General features: G+C 39.4%; 1 pseudogene; it reads right to left on the bottom strand.

Moving 5' to 3' along the window:
- Positions 1-10,792: 10,792 nt before the first annotated feature.
- On the bottom strand, positions 10,793-10,889 carry LOC130034814 (uncharacterized; annotated as a pseudogene).
- Between the last annotated feature and the right edge of the window lie 3,270 nt (positions 10,890-14,159).

Raw genomic sequence — 14,159 nt, 5'->3', positions numbered from 1 at the left:
TACAGAGAGAGTCTACAGAATGGGACAGGATATTCTCCAAACACACATCTGAAAAAGGGGGTGATATCACGTATATACAAAGTACTGGTTGAACTCCACAAGAAGAATACATCCAACCCCATCAAAACGTGGGGCAACAAAATGAACAGACTTTCTCAAAGAAGAAATCCGAATGGCAAAAGACACATGAAAATATGCTCTACATCATTAATCATCAGGGAGATGCGGATCAAAACAACAATGAGATATCATTTCACACCACAGACACTGGCCAACATTCAAAAAAACAAAAGCAACCTGTGTTGACACGATGTGTTGACAAAAGGACCCTCCTTCACTGCTGATGGTAATGCCGACTGGCTCAACCCTTTCGGAAAACAGTATGGATGATTCTCAAAAAATTAGAAATTGAGCTCCCATTTGACCCAGCAATACCACTCCTGGTAATATACCTCGGAGAAGCAAAAAAGTAGAGTCGAAGTGACACCTGCACTTATTTGTTCATTGGAGTACTATTTACAACAGGTAGAATATGGAAAAAAACCGATTGCCTGAGAACAAATGACTGGTTACAGAAACGTTGGTACATCTACACAATGGAGTACTATGTAGCAGTTCGAAAAAAATGAAGTCATGAAATTTACTTACAAGTGCTACTGTGTGGAAAATATTATGCTAAGCGAAATGAGTCAGAAAGAGAGGGACAGACATAGAAAGACTGCATTCAACTGGGTAACAAAAAGTAGCAAACCAAGAGAATAACACCAAGGATAGCTGTGATAAATATCAGGTTGTTCACTCCATGGCTTAGAGGCCATCCGCACACTCTAGGGGTAAAGGCAGCTCAGATAGAGAAGGGAGCACCAAATAAAGGGTTCTGAGAAGATCCACCCAGAATGAGAGATGCATGCTGACAGCAGTCTATAGACAGAACATGATTGCCACCCAAAGTCTCTCCTGCAGATCACAACACCGAAAAGGAGAGATAGACGAAAAGGGACTGCGCTGCCACAAAGGCAGTGCAGGATGGGGGATGGGGGGTTGTGAGGGATACTGGGAGTGGTAGGGGTGGCAAATGGGCACTGGTGTTGGGGTGGGTACTCGATCATTGTATCACTGAAACACAAGCACACAACTTGTAAGTCCACAACTGTAACTCATGGTGTTTAACTAATAAAACAAAATAAAACAAAAAACAAAACAAAACAAAATAAAACAAGAGAAATATCTATCAATAGCAAAGAGGACTGTAGTACTCAAAAAGTTTAGAAAGAGGAACATTGGCAAGTATTTTTAAATAAGCATCCAGGAGAGAATATAGCATTGTGAGTGAACAAATCTAATCTATGGATTCTTCTCATCCTCGAAATGGAAAATGACAATCTGTTACAGTTACAAATTTCGAAATAAGATATATACCATCTAATTTTTGCTGCGTATTTATGCTTTGCCAAGTATTATTCTAATTTTTAAATTTACTTTAATGATTAAAACACTATTTCCCTGCATTAAACTAATTAAATGTTTTGTTAAAAATGTTTTTAAAAAATTAATTAAAATGTTTTAATAACATGTCATTTTTTTCCTGTTTACTATGCTTTTTTTTAATGATGAAATATTTCTCACAGAGTAGTCACATATGGAAGAGTTTTTTATTATTTATTTTTTTAAAATTTTAGTGAAACAGCATGAGGTACAGTTGTAGATTTATAATTTTTTGTGCTTGGGTTTCGATTATACAATGATCAAATACCCATCCCTCCACCAGTGCCCATTTTCCACCACCATGGATAACAATCCTCCCACACCCATCCCTCCCATCTCACCCTGCCTCTGTTGCAGGGCAATCCCTTCTGTTCTCTCTCTCCTTTTGAGTGTTGTGGTGTGCAAAAGAGGCTTTGAGTGGCAAACATGTTCAGTCCATACTCTACTTTCAACATGCACATCCCCTCCTGGGAGGATCCTCCAAACACACTTTATTTGGTGCTCCCTTCTCTATCTGAGCTGCCCATTCCCCTAGAATGCCTGGCTGGCCTCTAAGCTATGGAGTAACCCTCTGGTGTTGATCTCAGCTATTCATGGGTATTAATCTCAAATTTTGTTTCTTTATATTCCCCAGATGAATGCAATCTTTGTATGTCTATCCCTCTCTTTCTGACTCATTTCGCTTAGCATGATACTTTCCATGTTGTACCACTTGTATATAAATTTCATGAGTGCATCTTTTCTAACAGCTACATAGTACTCCATTGTGTAGATTTACCAAAGTTTCTTTAACCAGTCATCTGTTCTTGGGCATTCAGGTTTCTTCCAGGTTCTGGCTATTGTAAAGAGTGCTGCAATGAACAAACAACTGCAGATATCATTTCGACTATACATTTTTGCCTCTCTGGGATATATATCCAGGAGTGGTATTGCTGGGTCAAATGGGAGCTCAATTTCTAATTTTTTGAGAATCGTCCATACTGTTTTCCAGAAAGGCTGAACGAGTCGACATTCCCACCAACAGTGAAGGAGTGTCCCTTTCTCGCCACATCCGCGCCAGCATCAGTTTCTTTGTTGTTTTGAATGTGGGCCAGTCTCTGAGGTGTGAGATGGTATCTCATTGTGGTTTTTATCTGCATCTCCTTGATAATTAATGATGTAGAACATTTTCTCATGTGCTTTTTTGCCATTTGGATTTCTTCTTTGAGAAAGTTTCTGTTCATTTCATTGCCCCATTTGTTGATGGGGTTGTATGTTTTCTTCTTGTAGAGTTCAACCAGTATTTTATATATCCTTGATATCAACCCCTTGTCAGATGTGTGATGGGCGAATATCCTTTCCAATTCTGTAGACTGTCTTAATATTTTGGTCACTGTTTCTTTTGAGGTGCAGAAGCATCGTATTTTAAGATAATCCCATTTATCTATCTCTGTTTTCACTTGCTCGGCGAGTCACGTGGCATCTTTGAAGATATCATTAGCTTCAATGTCATGGAGGGTTTTGCCAACTTTGTCTTCAATGCACCTTAGGGTATCTGGTCTGATGTTGAGGTCTTTAATCCATTTTGATCTTACTTTTGTACATGGTGTTAGGCAGAGTTCTGAGCCCTCTTTTTTGCACGTAGCCATCCAGTGATGCCAGCACAATTTGTTAAAGAGACTTTCCTTACTTCATTTCACATTACTTGCACCTTTACCAAAGATTAGATGATCATATGATTGAGGGGAAATGTCATTGTATTCAACCCTGTTCCACTGGTCTGCAATTCTCCCTTTGTTCCAGTACCATGCTGTTTTAACACTGGATGAAACTAAAGGATATAATGCATGTAAAGTTAGCCTTAAGGAAAGGAACAGATACAGAGAGATTTTTCTCATATGTGGGATGTAAAGACAAACAGCAAGGTAGCAACAAAGGTTCAAGGGCAATGTAAGGGGAGAACTGATCCACACAATTGAGTCAGGGGATTGGGACTGAGGGATTCTGGGGGTTTCGAGGAGAGGGAGGGTTTATTTTTTGAGAGAATGAGAGTGTCATGTTGGAATATTGTGTATGAGTAACCATTGTTAATTGAATTATAAATCATAGAATATTAATATGGTTTTAGATGTTTGTCTGTCTCATTTTATTCTTTTAATTTGTTTTCTCCATATGCCACATATGCATGAACTTGCATGATGCCTATCTTTCTCTGCCTGGCTTATGTCACTAAACATAATATCCTCATGTTATGCTTTTTTATACAAATAATAAGAAGATTTCACTTCATACAACTGAGTAGGATTCCATTGCTTTATACCCTTTCATTTTCAAAATTTGGGGTTTAAAAAATACAAATATTGATTTTAACAATGCTCTGGTGTTTGAAAATTTTTAGTTCAGTGAAGAAAAGGTAAAGGCCCTCCCGTTGATCGTCGATTTGCTCGAGCGGGCCCAGTAACGTCTCCATTGGAGACTTTGTTGTTACTGTGTTTGGCATATCGAATACTCTCGGTAGCTTGCCGGGCTCTCCGAGAGTGGCAGAGGAATCGAACTCGGGTCGGTCATGTTGGCCGCTTGTAAGGCGAACGACCTACCGCTGTGAAGAAAAATAGATTTTATTGAACAACACTTAGAAACTTGTGAAACAGGCATAGGGTGGAATGGAATATATGTTCAAGAGAGAACACTCATTTTACAAAGCAAGCAAAGAATGACATACAGAAAGGAAGCACGGTATTTCTTTAAGGAAGACTTGAGGACCAAGCCCACTCTGGTAGTTTAGGAATAAGAACTTGGAGTGGTATGAACTTAACTTGTACACTTTAGGGGAGAACCTGAGTGAAACAAATAGAAGTACGTTCAGGAGAATGAAAAACTGGAGTCTATACTTGGAGTGAGGAGGGTAGAGAGTTCTTTGGGGAGATCTGGACTATGGAGAACAGTAATATTATAACATTAATGATAGTATCTTACCGTGGGATTCCAAAAAAATCTTTCACAGTGGCGTCAGAAATGATAACATTCTTAGGTATTTGGATTTCCTGTGTAAACTACTGGAAAGCTGAGTTTATGCTCTGGATGCCTCTGCCTGAAACAAGGTCAACAAATCATGACTGAAAAATTACAAGTTACATGGATCAAGGATTCTGATCCCAGTGGAAGGCTAGCTTTTGAGTGGACAATTTCTACTGCTGGCCTGATGTAGATTCTGATCCTGGGATATGTAACAGAAAGGAGGTAGTGACAGGTATCCTCAGAAGTGAAGCCTCTGAGACAGAATTCATTCATGCCAACTTATGGGTTATCAATATTTGCTCATGGCTGCTACCATTATAACATGCCATTCAATGATTCTGTGATTTCAATTTACTGTGTCAATGTAAAGATGAAGTTTCTAAATCAAAGGTAAAAATCTGAGGCCCTCAAGATGATGAATTATGGGGAGGGGGGTGGAGCTGGAGCTATAGTACAGCAGGGAGCGCATTTGCCTTGCACACGGCCTACCCAGGTTAGATTCCCAGCATCCTGTATGGTCCCCCCAAGCACCGTGAGGAGTAATTCCTGACTGCAGAGCCAGGAGTAACCCCTGTGCATCGTCAGGTGTGACCCAAAAACGCAAAAAAAAAAAAAAGATGATGAATACCTTTAGATATTTTGAAGTCAAGTAGAAACAGCCAGGAAGCTCACCAGAAAAGAGTTCTCCTGGGTCGAAAACAACATCACCTCTGGCGTGAGAGCATAGAGAAAATAACGTTTCCATTTTATGCCATGTTAAAGCAAGACAGACATGATCTTGGAAAGTCTGTCAAAGGAAAGCATGACTATAGGAAGGATAAGATGACAACTGAATCTTAGAGGTAAAATATACAAGTGAAGAAAAGGTCAAGAAGTAGGCGGTATGATGGCGACCAGGTATACTAAGAAAAGCATTTTTTAAAAAATAAAATGCAATGAGACATCAAAAAAGACCTTTTTAAATATTTAAGAACAGGGATATAACTCAGGGATAGAGCATTTGCCTTCCATTGTATGATGATCTGGGATTGATCTTTAGCATTGCAAACAGCATTATTTTTTAATTTTTAATTTCTTTCTTTCTTGCTTATTTGCTTGCTTGTTTTTCTTGTTTTTTTTTTTGGGTCGCACCTGGCTATGCATAGGGGTTATTTTTAATTTTAAAAAAAATTATAATTTTTATTTTTTACATGGGGTTTAAAATGAAATCTAAAATATTTTAGAGTAAATATATGTGAAGAAGAATAAAATTCACGGGAACTATTTAGTATACTTAATGATACAGCAGTCAGAATTTTGAGGTTAATTTTATGGGTAGTGCATAAATAATTTTTCCCCATTATGTGCGCTGTCTTTTTATGATGGTCACCAGTTTTTCTAAGTTGTAGAAACGTCTTAGTTTAATGTAGTCTCATTTGTTTATCTTCATTTCCTCTTCCTTGGTTAGTGGTGTTTCATTCTAGAAATTTCCCTTAGCTTTAATGTCATGGAGGGATCGTCCCACATTTTTCTCCATATATCTTAAGAATTCAGGTATGATATTGAGGTTTTTAATACATTTGATCTGACTTTGTGCCTGGCACTATAAAGAGGTCTGAGTTCAATTTTTTTTTTTTTTTGCATGTTGCTGTCCAGGTTTCCCAGCACCACTTGTTGAAGAGACTTCCTTGCTCAACTTCATATTTCTTGAGCTTTTATGAAAGATTAGGTAATAATAATCTGAGGGCCAGCGTCAGGATATTTGACTATATTCCATTGATGTGAGCCCTGTCTTTATCTGAATATCATGATATTTTGATTACTACGACTTTGTAGTAGGGTTGCAAGTTGGGGAAGCTGTTCCATTCTTCTTTTTACCAAAGATTGCTTTAGCTCTTCATGGGAGTTTATTCTTGTGTATGAGTTTCAAGAGTGTTTAATCTGTTTCTTTGAAAAATGTTATGGGTTTCCTTATAGGAAGTGCAGTAAATCTTTATAGAGCTTTGGGGTGTATTGCCTTTTTCACAGTGTTAATCCTCTCAATCCATGAGCATGGGATGTGATTCCATTTCCTCATATACTCTCTTATTTCGTGAAGTAGAGTTTGTAGGGTTTTTTTTTGTATAGTTCCTTAACATTTTATCATTTATCACTTAACTTCCCCTTAGTCGTCGATTTGCTCGAGTGGGCGCCAGTAACATCTCCATTTGTCCCTGTCGCGTGCTAGTGTAGCCCAATGGCACCTGTTCGATCCGGGAAGATGAAGGGCCTCAAACCGATCGTTCATGATGTTGACGAAGAAGTCTGACCATCTGGAAGGTGGGCGGCCACGCAGTCTTTTGACATCCCGTGGAATCCAGTCGGTAACAGCTCTAGTCCTGCGGTCGTCTCTAAATCTCATTACGTGACCAGCCCATCTGATTTTCGACACCTTGGCATAAGAGACAGCGTCCCTGATTCTTGATCAGCGACGGATGTCAGAACTCCGGATTATCTCTCTCATTTGAGTGAAACGTGATATTCCAAGCATAGCTCTTTCTATTCTTCTTTGGGAGACCTGAATACTGTTCTCATCTTGGTTGCGTAGGGCCCAGGTCTCTGAGGCATATGTTAATGCAGGAAGAACAGTGGAATCAAAGAGATGTGCCCGGAGCCAGAGGTTCTTCTTCCTCTTAGCTATTTATTCGACTTACTTGAAGGCATTCCAAGCCGCTCTCTTCCTCCTGCACAGCTCGGGTGCCAGGTCATTTGTCATGTTGACCTCTCAACCTAGGTACACATAGCTGTTGCATTCGGAGATACTCATTCCATTGAGAGCGAATGGGGCATCAGGAACAAGGCTGTTTCGTATAAACATTGTCTTCGTAAGATACAGCTGTAGTCCTACCTTTCCACACTCACGGTCAAAGTCGGCCAGCATTTGTGCTGCTTGGCTGATGTTTGGTGTTATTAAAACAATGTCATCAGCAAAGCGGAGGTGGTGTAGTTGCCGACCATCTATCTTCACTCCCATTCCTTCCCATTCCAGTCGTCGCATGATGTTCTCGAGGGTGGCACTGAAGAGTTTCGGTGAAAGGGTATCACCCTGCCGCACCCCACTCTTGACATCAACGATCACTTCTTTGTAGAATGGTGAGATCCTGCTAGTGAATCTGTAATACAGCTCACGGAGGATCCTGATGTTCTGGGCTTGAATGCCCTGATTGGCTAGGGCTTCAGTGACCACTTCCATCTCAACAGTATCAAAGACCTTCTTTGAATCAATGAACGTTAAACAGCAGCATCTTGAACTCCCGAGAAACCTCAATGAGCTTGGTTATCGTGTGGATAAGGTCGATGTTGCTGAATCCTTTGCGGAACCCTGCTTGCTCGCATGGTTGTCCTTCATCTAGTGTTCTGCCAATCCTATTTAGGATGACTGGAGTGAACAACTTGTAGATGACAGACAATCGGCAGATCGGGCGATAGTTGCCAATGTCATGGATGTCTCCCTTCTTGAACAGTAGTACGGTCCTGCTGGTTTTCCATTGGGATGGAAACTTGCATTCAGACAGGTAGCGAGTGAAGAGTCGAGCCAGTGTGTTGATGAGTACTGACTGCAGGTTCTTCAGGTGTTCAGGTCTGACCTTGTCTGGGCTGGGTGCTGTTTGTTCCTTTACCAACGAAATGGTGTGTCGGATTTCAGAAGGGAGAACGTTGGGAACAACATATTCATCCTGTGGAATTTGGTATGTCGGCAAATGGACATGGTTATCGAAGAGATTTGAGTAGAAGTCATGGTAATCTTCTCCATTGCCGTTCTGGAGGATGTGATGGATCCATCAGGACGTCGGAGGGCAGTCATCTTGGTCTTATAGTTGGCGAAGGACAGGCAGGCGTTACGAATACTTTTCCTGGCTTCTGCCGCATCTACCAGTACTTCTGCTCTTCTCTCTTTGAGGTCTTCCTTGATTGCATCTCTGCACTGCTTTGCGAGCTCGGACGTTAGCTTGCGGTTACCTGAGGCATGTGCCAAACCACGCTGCCAAATTAGCTCGAGAGTTTTCGAAGATAGGCGATTTTTTGTGGCTATCTCTCTTGGCGTTCCTCGCACATTCATGGAGGTGCTGAACCAGTGGATCGTATTCCTCGTCAATGTTGTCAACAATGGCATCTTCCCATGTTGCCGCAATAGTACCAAAGTATAGTTCCTTAACATTTTAGTTGATTCTAATATACTCGATTTTCTGAGGTATTATTGTGAATGGGATTGTTTTTCTCTATCTCTTTTTTTCTCTTTCATTTGAAATATATGGGAAAGCCATGGACTACCGGATATTGATTTTGTAATATGCTACTTTACTAAACAAATCTATTGTTCCCAGGAGCTTTTTTGTAGATTCTTTGGGATTTTTCAAATATAGTATCATGTTATCTCCAAATAGTAAAAGCTTGAGTTCTTACTTTTTTATATGGATACCCTTGATATCCTTTCTTTTTACCGAAATCCTATGGCAAGTACTTCAAGTACTATGTTGAATAGGTGTGGTTACAGTGGGTAACTTGTTTTGTGCCTAATTGTATTCTGGGATTCTAGCTCATTGATTTCTGCTCCAAGCCTTTAGTTTTCTCCCCGTTTGGAATAATGGTTGCTGTGGGTTTGTGGTAGTTTGCTTTGACTAGATTGAAGAAAGTACTTTCAACTCCCGTTTTCTTGAGAGTTTTTCATCATGAATGGGTGCTGGATCTCATCAAATACTTTATCTACATCTATCGATATGATGATATGACTTTTATCTTTATTTTATTGAGATGGTGTATTCTGTTGATTGACTAGAGAATGTTAAGCCATCCTCGCATCCCAAGATAAATCTACTTGGTCATAGTGTGTGATCTTTTGTTGAGTTTCTGGATTCTCTTTGCTGGTATTTTCTTGAGAATCTGTGTATCTGTATTCATCAAGGAAATAGGTCTGTAATTTTCTTTTTTGTGGTGTCTCTGTCTGATTTGAGTATTAGGGTGATCTTTGCTTCATAGAAACTATTTGGGAGCATTTATGATTCTTCAATTTCCTGGAAAATCTTGAAAAATGTTGGCAGCATTTCCTCTTTAAAGGTTTGAAATATTTCGCAATTGAATCCATCTGGGCCAGGGATTCTGTTTGGGGGGATACTTTTGACCATCATTTCAATTTCTTTGGTAGTGATAGGTTCAAGTATTCTAAATCTTCTTGGATCAGCCTTGGGAGGTAATTGGAATCCATTAATTTATCAATTTATTCAAGATTCTCTCATTTCCTGCTACAAAGATTCTCAATATAATCTCTGATGATCCTATGGATTTCTGTACTTTCTATTAGGATAATCCCCTTTGCATTTCTGATTCGATTTATTAGAATTCTTTGTGCTTCTTTGAGAGGCTTCTAGAGGTTTACTTATCTTGTTTATTAGCTTTTAAGAACCAGCTTTTTCTTTTATTGGTCTTCTGGATTGTATTTTGGGTTTCTAGCTCATTGATTTATACTACAAATTTTATTATTTCCTTGCTCCAGCCTAGTTTGCACTCCTTTTGTTGGTCATTTTCCAAAATCTTGAGCTCTAATTTATTCATGTAGGCCCTTTCTTTCTTCCTGATGAATTCTGGCAGAGCTATAATCTTTCCTCTTAACACTGCTTTTGCTGTGTCCCACAAGTTCTGGTAGCTCGCGTCCTCATTCTCATTTGTTTCTGTAACCTTTTTATTTCCTCTTTGATTTCTTCTCTAAGCCAACGGTTGTTCATTACTTCCCTTAAATAAAATATTTCCTTGCTGAGATTTAGTCAGTTTGATCTATTGAGAAGTGACAAAGTAGTGTTGAAATCTCCACCTAGTACTGTTTTGCTATCAATGTTTTTTTATAAGTCTATTAGAAGTTGTTTTTAAGTTTTTTCTGGTCTGTCATTGAGCATCTACATTGAGGAGGGTGAGTTCTTTCTGATGTACAGATCCCATGATCATGAAGAAATGACATTCACTGTCTCTTATAACCTTTAGCCTGAAGTCCATGTGGTCTGATACTAGTATGACTACTCCAGCTTTGTGGAGGTGTTCTTTTCTTGAAGACTTGTTTTCCAGCCTTTTACTTTTAGCCCATGGTTGCTTTGATTGCTCAGATGTGTTTCTTGCAGGCATCAGAATGTTGGGTTCAGTTTTCTAATTCATCTTCCTATTCTGTGCCTCTGAATTGGCACATTTAGTCCATTGACATTGAGAGAGATTGTTGTGATGGGGATTTGTGCTATCTTTATGTAGAATTTTTGTACTTGTGGGGATTGCCTTAGCTTAAAGTAGCCGTGTTAGTTCTTCTTGCAACAAAAATATGGAACTCTTTACAAGTTTGCATGTCATCTCTGTGCAAGGACCATGATAATCTCTGTATCATTTCAATTTTAGTATATGTGTAACCAAACCTAGTAGGAGTTAGTTATTCTCTTCTGATTACTTTGAGTGTTGTCCTTACTTACCCTATGGCAGACTGTGGTACCGAATCAAGGAAAGTATTTCAAAGCAGCTTGATAGATTTAGAACTTTAATGTCCCAGAAAGAAAAATATGGTTTTTACCATATTATCTTTTACCATAATCAAGGCATCAGTTTTACAAAATAATTCTTTTGGAAGATGTTATATGAGTCCTGTTTAATGCCCTTCCCTGAAACCTTCATTAAGACCATTAAACTAGAGCCTTTTGCTGTTCTCACCTCAGTCCCGTGTACATCTCCAGGAAAAGGTGGATGGTGTTGTCTGCACTTTGACCACCTTGAATGTAAGTAGGATTTTTCTCCTGAAGGAAGAGGTAAGGAGCATATTAATGATTTCATTCCACATTATTATAAGTTCAACTTGAACGGAAGTTGAGACTCATGAGGCTCCTGTAAAGGACAGAAAAAATGGTCTCAGTGAAGTTTAATGGCCAACACACATTAACAACACAGATGACTCAAAGCAGCCTGTGTGCATCTTTGAGTGTGTTTCATATCTAATGATAGTGATTCTCAGTCATGACACACGGGCAAAACAGACCTATAATTAAAAATCTAGTTCTCTGAGCAGAGTGGGGTTTCTTAGGTGATTGAACAAGTGTGTAGTAATTTATTATTAAGCACATACGTAGTTTGAATGATGTGTACTTTTTGATCTAAAATTAATTCCAAATATGTCTAAAATGACAGTCTCCTGACCCCGCACCTGGCTTTCTTCACCGGGGTCCCTTGGAGGGGGTGTGTTGAGTTTCCCTCACCATGCCAAGCAGAGCTCTGGCACCTGAAGACCTCTGCAACCAGCCATAGGTACGCTTTAAACCACTCTCCCCAAGCTTGAAGGAGCCTCATGCATGAACGAATCTGACAGAGGATCCCAGGTGTGCGCAACCGGGGGATGAGATCTCCATGGCTGCTCAGATCAAGACTGGGCCCACTCCAACCAGTTCCCCCATCTCCTAGTAGCTAAGTGTTACAACGACGAACTGCCCCTGGAGCCATGTAATCCCATCAATGGCCAAGATACAGAGACTGGATTTTTTTGATAAGACAACAACAATTATTGTCCAGTTCTCACTCTGAGAGAACCTGGTAGGCATCTGCGAGTAACTTGCCCTTGTGTTTACCAGTCATTTACACTTCTTTCAATACAGAATATATGATCATGGTTTATGCTTATTTTTACTATTGAAGTATAATAGCTAAATACTGAATTATTTCACAGCACTAATTTATTAAAAACATTCATCCTTGGCCTATCATATTAATTGCCAGTATTTGTTGGTTTTGCTTGTTTTGTGATTACTTAAATTGATTTTGGTCCTTTACTTTCAGGTTGAAAAATTTTGACACAAATAAGTATATGTTTTTCTTTATCTTCTACAGGGTGGGAGCAATAGCAGAGCGGGTAGGGCGTTCGCATTACAGGCAGCCAACATAGCCGACCCGAGTTCGATTCCTCCGCCCCTCTCGGAGAGCCCGGCAAGCTACCGAGAGTATTCGATATGCCAGACACAGTAACAACAAAGTCTCCAATGGAGACGTTACTGGGCCTGCTCGAGCAAATCGACGATCAACGGGAGGGCCTTACCTTTATCTTCTACAGTTTTAAACGGAGTACAACTGTTTCTTTTGTACAAATAAGATACCTGTGCATTTACTATTTCTTCTCATTTTATTTACATTTTAACACATCCCGATTCATCTACAACTTATCCTAGTAAGTGTTGTCATAATGAAAGAAACCACCAATTTTTTCAATCATAGCACTGTAGCACTGTCCTCCCGCGGTTCATCCATTTGCTCGAGCAGGAACCAGTAACATCTTACAACAAATTGTGAGATTTGTTGTCACTGGCTTTGGCCTATCGAATACGTCATGGGTAGCTTGCCAGGCTCTTGCTATGTGGACGAGTTATTCTTGGTAGCTTGCCGGGCAGAGGAATCGGAATCAGGGTTGGCCTCCTGCAAGGCAAATGCCCAACCCACTGTGCTGTAAACGTTATCTAAAATATACTAGTAATAACAAATGTTGTTTCATTAACAGTGCAATATAAACAATTATTTAGTAATTTTCTTGATTTGTTAATGAAATAGCTAAGCTCTTGAGTATCATGGGAGTATTTTTCTAACACAAGAGTCTGACGAAGGTGAAACAGTTATAACCGTCTTGTAGAATTTCATCTCCCTAGCCTGCTTCATTCTACCCCACTCTCTATCCAATCCGGTCCTCTTCTTGGGATTCTGACCTCCTGATTGGCTAGCCTCTATCTTTCAACTACTTACTTTATGACATCATTCTCCCACCAAACCAACCACCAACTGGTAGAATCTTGGGGGTCCCATGTAGTTGTTTGTAAACAAATTTGAACCATCATGGCAAGTGACGAGTGACCAATGACCAATCACCAGTGAGCAGTCGTCTGTACTGAACACTTGCGGTCTTAAGCCGCTTCAGTGTTCAGACGTAATCTCGTACAGTCTCCTCTTCTCGTCTACCTTTCATCGGTATTTCCTCTTCTCTGACCATGTCAGGTAAGGAATAATACTTTTCAAAGCTTGTCATTAGATTTATCATTCCTAAACTTAGCAGTCAAGTAAAAACAGCACGTAGTAATGAAAGAAAGTATTCAAGTAGAATTTTATAAGCCTCATTTTAACTTGACTTTGACATTTGCTGTGTGATTTTAGACACTGGCTTACTTTCTCTCACATACAAAGTGTTTTTCCTCATTGGTTACATTATATTTTAGACATACTTAGGAGCTCAAATACACACACACATACACACACACGCACATATATATGTGTATATATATATATATATATATATATATATATGAGGGTTGATTCTCTGTGTTTCTTTTGCCTTTTAATAGTGAATTTTACATGATATTCACTGAAAACATGTAAATCAGAGACAGTATTTTTACAGAAACAGAAAATATAGATGCTGTGAAAAATTGTTAATATATACTAGCATATGTTCTCTGTAATGGTCTCTCCACTTGTATTTATACTTCAATATTTTGAATATAGTGATATTACAAAGTAATAATCATTGATCTTTGAGTTTTCTATTTAAACCAGGTAATAAGAAATTATGGGGCATGGGGAAGGTGTGGAGTGCTGAGCATTAGGGAGGCAAGCCCTCTAAGGTAAGCAAGTTTGGGATCACTTTCATCAAACTTTGACCAATCGAC

This window comes from Sorex fumeus, unplaced genomic scaffold, assembly GCF_029834395.1.
Source record: "Sorex fumeus unplaced genomic scaffold, SorFum_2.1 ptg000061l, whole genome shotgun sequence".
Classification (NCBI taxonomy): Eukaryota; Metazoa; Chordata; class Mammalia; order Eulipotyphla; family Soricidae; genus Sorex; species Sorex fumeus.
The sequence above is the reverse complement of the archived record's forward strand: the minus strand, read 5'-3'. Positions and strand labels throughout refer to the sequence as shown.